Below are 7,926 nucleotides of genomic sequence, written 5' to 3'. Positions count from 1 at the left end.
CTTCCTGCCCTTTGGGCAGGGGGCTGGACTCGATGATCTCCCGAGGTCCCTTCCAGCCCTAATGTCTATGAAATCTATGAAAGTTCTGCTCCTTGCTTCTCCCTGGAGCCACATGAGCTCTGAAGTTTATGGTCTTCTCCCTGTTTTTCAGATCTCATCCTCATGGCCAGGGGTTGAAATCCACGTTTTCCCCACTGCCGTGTCGTTTATGAATATATCCTCCTTCATTTCATATAACTGCCTTCACCTGAGTTTTCCCCATGCTTTAACTCCTGATGCTTCTCTATTCAGCTATTTCTTAGCAACACAATCTCCCTTTGTCTTCCCAGTATTTTCATATCATCTCCAATTCACTGATGCCCCAGCAGAAGGTGATGGAAGAAGTCGTATCAGCCTCCCGTGCTCCCACACGTGGATTGTGCATTTCCTTGGCTTCTTTTGCCATGACGTACATTCACCTGCTGGAACTTGGGTACTTTTCACCAGGTGTCACTAGAAGCTTCTTCTGTCCATGTCTTTCATAAGAACTTCATAGACCGCAGACTCTGGCTTTGCTGGGTTTACTTGCAGACCTGTGCTCTCAAGCTCACTCTGCTATTCTCAGATGTTTTCTTGTCTTCTTCCTACAACTCTTCTTCATATGAGATTCCCCATCACTGTGATAAAAAGAAGTGGACTATCTGAAGAGCCAAGGGAAAACCTGTCTTCCTTTCCAGAAACTCTCATACAAGGACTTTCCTTTTAGTAGGTCAATTTCTTTTTCTGGTGCTTTCTTTTCCCTCCATTTCCCCCAAAGGATTTCCTTAGGGAAAGGATCCAATGTTTTTTCTTAGCTCAGCAAAGACCACATAGACCATTTCTACATTCGGGGTGTTCACATGCTGTGAAATGTGCCATGTTCTGCCTTCTTTCATCCATATTCCCGACTTCCAGGAACTTTACTTTAAACCCTGCAGTATTTGCCAAACTGGGCACTCATCTCCCCTGATAGGATGATGGTCCCTTGGATAGAATGTTGCTCGACTTGTGACTACAGTTGTAATAAAAATCATTCTTTCCTGTGCTCTTGTGATGAATTACCTTCTGTCCCAGAAAAAGGTTTCATGGTCAGCCATCATCCTGAATTCTTTTCACTACCCTAAGTCCTGACATTAAACCTTCAGTGAGAAGAAACTCATTGCCACTCCTTTGCCAAGATTTACACTGATAAAGGTAAATGTTATCCATCCAGAAGCATGTCCAGTGTCTATCTATTTTGTACTAGAAAATAGTAAAAGCTTTATCTTTCTGCCTTATAGTACATCACAGATCACTGCATCTCCCCCACCGTCCCTGATGACTGTTAGTTTCATACCTTTTTATACCTCTGAGTGGTTGGTACTCTGCTTCATAGGACCATCCCTCCACTACCTGAGTGACATGGATCATCATCTACTGAAGGCTTCTCCTTGCAGTGTCTTCCCTTTCACCCGGCCCTAGGAGAATCCATGAGTTGATTGCATCCCGGTTGGTTATTCTGCATGCAGTGTCCAACCACAAGCCCTCTTTACACTTAACCCAAACAGGATATCGAGGTCCCACCCCTGACTTAATCTGCCATCTCCAGCAAGGACAGGTAGAGCTCTGGGTATATGCTGAGGAGGACTGTGGGGAAATCTCAAATGCGGGAGGACCTGCCTGCAGGTGAGTTGTGGCTACCCCATCCTCCTGGCTTCCCTCTCAGAAATGCTTCATGCCCAAAGTGACAGGGGGCTGGAAACTGTAGTTGCCCTCCGCTGCCATTGCAGGGTGCTGACTTCAAATAGCTCATGCTGTGATGTGTCCAGGCAGATGTTGTTCTCACTCCCATAAATGCAAAGCTGTGAAGACAAGCAACTCCCCCTTTCTGCTCCCACTTCATAGAGCTGTTAGGGGACAAGTGAATTTGCCGTCTTGATCTTTAGGCACAGATCTGCTTTCACTGGGATACCATGACCTTTGGTTTCCATCCTCACTCAGTGTAAGAGTTGGTTGTCCAGCCCAAGGTAGCCATACCTATACATCCCTCTTCCAGGGTATGATTGGATTTGCAGTTCTCCAATGGAAATCAGAGTGGTAGGCAGAAGTTCTGTGTAGCCATTCTTACTGGGTAAGAGAGGCTGGGGCTGTCCCTGGTTAGGTTGACTGGGAATGCCAGATGTGGTAAATCCTGGTCTCAGGCCACATAAAAAATGGCTCCATACAGTAGATGGGATTTCCAAGCTTTTATGTTGTGGGGGGAAGTTCACCAGACTCTCCCCCCTTCTGTTTCATCTCTGGTGCCCTGAGTGTCACAGGGCCTGAGACTCAGCACAGGGTCCATGTGCAGGTAATGCCAAGGTCTTTGTCACAATGCAGACTCCAGTGACATGGAGACCACCTGGGACTCATCTGTAGAAGACACCTCCAGGGGCTCATTCCCTGCCACCAACAAATTCACACGGAGGAAAAGCCATATCAGTGTTGTGTGAGAAAGAAGAGCTTCAGGTACTTCCCAACCTAGCCCAGCACCAGCGCATCCACAGCCAGGAACATCCATAATTTTGCCAGCAATGCAGGAAGGCCTTGTGCGTGCCTACCTGCTCAGTACCCTCCTCCGGTGGCTGCGTTCAGGCACACAGCCTCATGCTGGTGGAGTGCAGAAAGAGGTCACCCAGCCTTCGGCCCGTATAGGGCACTGCAGAACCCCAATGAAAGAGGTCACCCAGCCTTTGGCCCGTATAGGGCACTGCAGAACCCCAATGACTCTGCAGCTGGCCCCCAAGTTTTGCCAGGTGGGGAGAGGCTCAGAAAAAAAGACCTCAAGCAGATGCCAGCATAGATGCTGGGGGAACCTGTGAGGAGATGATCTTTGTGTCAGCCTTGAAGCCCGTGCCTTCCCCATCATTCTGTAAAAGCAGCTAGTGCTCCCATAGGGCACCCTCACAATAGGCTGCCCTCCCCAAGAAAGCTGGCTCCAGTTGACACCCAAAGACTGTCCTTGACTGTCTCCCAGCTTCATCCTCCCTCCTAGTCCTAAGGTTCCTTGCAACAGGTTGCCTTCCCCAGCACCATCTTCCCTGTTCTCCACATCCTATGTGGGGCACCCTTGGAGTCCCCTTTAAGGTTTTGTGTCCCACTCTCTACCCTCCTGCCATGTCTTGAGGGAAAATTATTATACTGACGTTCTTGTAAGCAGGAGACTGCCTATTATATTTCATATATTGGAGTCTTCCACCTCCATGGGCCTTGACCCCTTGCCTTTCTCTAGCTAGGCCTCCCTGTCTTTCCCCACCAAACAGGGTTCAACTCTGAGGCTCTAGCCCTTTTCCTTGTCTTGAGGCTTGTGGCCTTCCTTTCTGCTCCACTCTGGAGCCTAGCCTCCCTGGCTCAAAGGCCTGGCCACTGGCCCTACAGCCAGGGGGCTGCAAGTTTAAGGCTGGGGAACAGCCCCGAATCCATGCTGTCCTAGCCCATAAACAAAACTGTACCTCAGGGGCCCCAGACCACTGTTTTTAGGATTGTGCCCTCTGGCAGCAGGGTCTGTACCCCCCCAAAATCCTGCACCCATACTGGTGCCAGGGCACATGTACCCCAGATACTGCACCTTCTCTGGCACCAGGGTCAGTATACCCCAGATCCTGCACCCACACAGGCATCAGGCCCCTATGGTGTAGTGGGGTCCCAATGAGGCCTCCTCCCTTCCCACTAGCCTCACCCAAACCACAAGTGTTCTTCAAAAAAAACCAAAAAAACCATAGATAGTCTGTCCATGGGCTATAATCACCACCAAAAAAAATATGATCAAAGAAGGCAGCACACCAGCTTACATTTACTCAGGGATCATGCTTCTGCTCCCCACTGTCAGCTACCGTCCTTCCTCTGGGGTTGCAGCTGCTTCTCCAGGTTCCTTAGTAGTTCCTTCAGCCTTTGGACCAGTCACCCAGCCTCCCCCCCATAGAGCTCTCACATACACTCCTTCTCCCTTGGTTGCCAGGCCCCAACTGCTGCCCAGCCCAGAGTTTTTATAGTCCTGGCCTGTCCCCTTCCCATTACCTGACCAGCTGGCCTGGCTCAACTTTTAACCTTTACCTTACCAGCACGCTGTGCCCAGAAAGTCCTAAACTTAAAGGGGCTGACCTGTCTTCTGGTAACAGGGCTAGAGTTCCCTGTTACACACCCCTCTCTCTTCTCTTTCATCTGGGGCCTTTCCTTCCACTCTGAACCCTCGACCTGCCTTCTGGTAACAGGGCCAGGGTTCCCTGTTACATTCCTGTATGTGAGGTTCTTGTGGAGCAGCCAGGAGGACATTTATGGCAGGGGATGTATTCTCAGCCCTCCATCCTGTCTTCACCCTTCCTCACCACCACATAACCCCTCTCCACCACTAGGTGTCTGCAGCTCCCCCTCCCCTCTTTCCCTTCATTGCATTCACTATAATGCAGTCTCTACTAATAAAGCCCAGAACAGAACATGGTATCCTTGCGGTTGGTCTCTGCTCTCCAGAGCTGTGAGGTGGGGAAAAAGCAGAGCCCAGAACCCTTTCCAGAGCAAATCTCTGATTTCTCAGCTCCTTCCTTTTCCAGAGGATCCACTGTAATGCAGGGGCTGTAGCTAACTGGGGGGTACAGGAGCTGGTCACACTCAAGGCATTGCTTCCTTTTCCTGTTGTGCAGCATGGACCCTTCTCTGGGGGGCTTTTCAAGGAACCTCTGTTGAGGGGGCAATAAAGTCCCTTTTCTGGGCAAAATGGGGTAGCAGGGGTGAAAGAGGTGTAGCCTGTGGCAGGGTGGGGAAAGTATGAGGACGTCTTCTGTTTGACATGCAGCATGTTGTAATCTCCCATTGCAAATGTTGATGCTTCCATGCTAGTGCCCAAGCCATTTGGCTCCATCGTTGCCCTATAGAGGCTGCTCCAAGAGGTTAACCCATCACTGAACACACTCTTTCAATCATTCCCCCCTTAATTGTGGAACCCAGGCGATACTCCAGGAGGTACCCGCCTCTCCAGTTGACCACCTGAAACCTGAGATCCTGCTCCTGCCTTTGTTTCAAGGTAATCTGCATCATCACACATCCTCACAGGAGGTGAGAGGCTTCAAACCAGCTATGAACTGCCTGCCCAGAGGAGTTTTCCATCTATTGACTCCTCTGTGAAATCCTATGAAATACGAACTTTCATTTCTTCCCAAGAGAACTTTTACAATCTTTTCTCCAATGCCTGATGAAGGGTGTTTGTGCCCAAAAGCTTGCAAGTAAAAAATTTTTTTTGCAAGAATTTTGTTTGTCTAATAAACGACATCACCTCTACTATGAGTCCTGATTGCCTTTTGGTAATATAGTCACATTTTCTTCTTTTGTCTTTTTTTTTTTTTTTTTTTGCAATTTAGCTTTTCACTGAAACATTTTGTGTTGCTGTTATTGGATTTTTTTGGTTTAAACCAAACTTAAACCGTTTCTACCAAAAGGAGTTCAAGGACTGAATCCTGCCTGGGTTCACCTCTGAGTGCAGTTGCACTGGAGCTTGGGACTGAGACTGCAATGACTTGTCCACAACAAGACACTCCTCACAGTGCCCAAGGCAGAAGCAAAGACACTCAGAGAAAATCTTTCCCAGAGAACAATGCAGGTCAGGAAAGAGTCCCTAAGGGACAGTACCAGGCAGAAAAACAGCAGGGACATCCCTGGGAGAAGGGACAGGTCCCGTCCATGTGGTGGAGGAGGGGAAAGCTTTCCCCAGGCCTGTACCGCTCCTGTTGCCCATGAGTCTCCCTGAACCCTGCAGCCCCCAGCACCCTCACCATGCACCTGGCCGGGGGGACGGGGGTAGGAGTGGGCATTGGTAGGATGGCCATGCCCCCCACCACCACAGGTCTCCCCTCACCGTAGCCCCACAGTGGGCTAAAGCTGGCTGCAGCCCCTCTCTGCCCCTTCGTCTCCTATGGAGATGTGTGAGCACACATGCCAAAATCCGAAGCTGGCCAGATCTTCCCAAACCTGAAACCTTGGCTTCACTGTCACGAGAATTGCTGAGAAATGACAGGTTCTTTTTTCTCTCCCCCTTGGCTTTTGAGCCACATGATGTACTTAGGTCATGTTTTCAAGCTTTTCTTTGGACCAGTGAGGGCCAAGAAACTTTTTATTCATTATCTTTTTTAAAAAAAAGGAAAGCTTAAATTGTCATACATTCACATCCACTCAAGAGTTAGAGCTTTGAGGAACATGCTGCATGACCCAAGACATGGGATAAATTCCTTTAAGCTGACAGTCCTGTTAATATGTATATCTGGTGCCCAAGGACAAGGTTCTTGAATCAACTGTTCCCAGCCCACCTCTGCAAATGGAAAAAATTGATGGAAACACACTGAGCTGGCACTCTTTCTGATACATTGCAAAAAAAGTTATGATTGACAACTGCTTCTCCCTGCCAAGATTTCCTACATGTGGAGTCTTGTAGGATTCAGTCTTTCCACCATCACCACTACTGTTTGAATACCTGTGTGCAAATTGTTGGCAACAGTGCAGTGACCTAAGTTGTAATGCTAGTGTCTTGGGTTGGGTTAAACTTGTTAAAACTGGTGGGTGTAACCATCTCCCATCATTTCAAGTAGCTGTAAGTGATGATGAATCCTGTCCCTGGCCAAGACAAAGATAAATATGATTAGGAATTTGAATTATCAGGTGTAGCTGAGTGAAGTTTTACTGGATATTGCTCAAGTGTGAGGAAGGAAGAATGCCAACATAACATGAACAAGTGCAGTCTTGATAAGAAAAAACTTTAGAAAGAAAGAGATTTTGGAGGATACTGGCTAAAAGATTTGGTGCAAGAACTGTATCTAGTTGTTTAATGCCTCCCATGTTCAGGGAAACAGGACCCTGTACCATACACTTTTGCATCAAAATTGCAATAAAAAGATAGACCTGACTCCATCATTGTTTTCTCATTCTAACTGGAATGAGTTTCAAGACTCTGAATTTTTGGTTAAATACTTGAGTCAAATGGAGTAACACTTCTGAGTTGCAGAGATAGGTATCCGGTATCCTGTTCTCTGGCAAAAGAACCAGAAAACATCAATGGGCCACAATAGCCTAATCCTTGGAGGATATTGGCATCTGGATGAAAACCAGCTGTCTTAAATTGAATCCAGGAAAAAAACAAAGCAGTGTTAATAGAATGAGGTAATCACTTTGAGGTTCTCCTCACCACTATCACCTCTTTTTCTGATCTCTCGGTATTAAGTTAGTATGCAGCCTAAGGGTCAGGCTGACTACGGAAAGTCAGATTGTAGTAGTACCTTTATTTTCAGATACCAAAGAAAGATTCCTTCTTTTTCCAGCTACCAAGAAAACTCCTGTTCTTTTAAGTAGAACGATCACCATAATACATGTTTACATGTTTTGTCACCTGAAGTCTGGTGATTCCTTCTACATTAAACTCAGAAAATTCACAAAGGGATCGCAAGTGGCATACAATATGCAGCACTTGACCTCCTTAGTGAAACAGGCTGAATACTCTGCAAGTTACAGCATGAGTGACTGGTGTCTCCTGAATCTGGGGGAGCACCCGCAGAAGCTGCCAACGGTGGTGGCCCTGTCAAAGGTGGCACCAGCCCTACCGACAGCATCAATGTCAGCCGTCGGGGGAGCACGGACCCCGATGGGGGGGCACGAGCACCCCTGTGCACCCCTTACCAGTCGCCTACGGGTTACAGGTTATTCCTATACTCTGTGGATCCCACATATCCAATTAAACTACTTACAAAGTCTTTGATACTGAGGTAAAAAAAAACTCTCTCTCGGTTCGTTTCTTTGGAGGCTCAATGAATATTAATGATCCTTCAGGCACACATTGTTGGTGATACAAAAGGGTATATATTTGCAAATAGGGTCAGAGAGAGAAGACAAAAGATCAAAACCCTCTGCCCCCGA

The 7,926-nt window shown here is 47.7% G+C and overlaps 1 long non-coding RNA gene across 1 annotated transcript in view; it reads left to right on the top strand.

The window, feature by feature from the left end:
• The window catches only part of LOC109306036, a 6,817-nt gene extending 1,778 nt beyond the window's left edge, over window positions 1-5,039 (top strand). Inside the window, exons 2-3 of the long non-coding RNA XR_002099820.1 lie at window positions 1,566-2,717; window positions 5,029-5,039. This is a non-coding gene — a long non-coding RNA (uncharacterized LOC109306036). The remainder of the gene's footprint in view (window positions 1-1,565; window positions 2,718-5,028) is intronic.
• Window positions 5,040-7,926: the final 2,887 nt, after the last annotated feature.

Source organism: Crocodylus porosus, unplaced genomic scaffold (assembly GCF_001723895.1).
Source record: "Crocodylus porosus isolate Cpor-Errol unplaced genomic scaffold, CroPor_comp1, whole genome shotgun sequence".
NCBI lineage: Eukaryota > Metazoa > Chordata > Crocodylia > Crocodylidae > Crocodylus > Crocodylus porosus.
The sequence above is the reverse complement of the archived record's forward strand: the minus strand, read 5'-3'. Positions and strand labels throughout refer to the sequence as shown.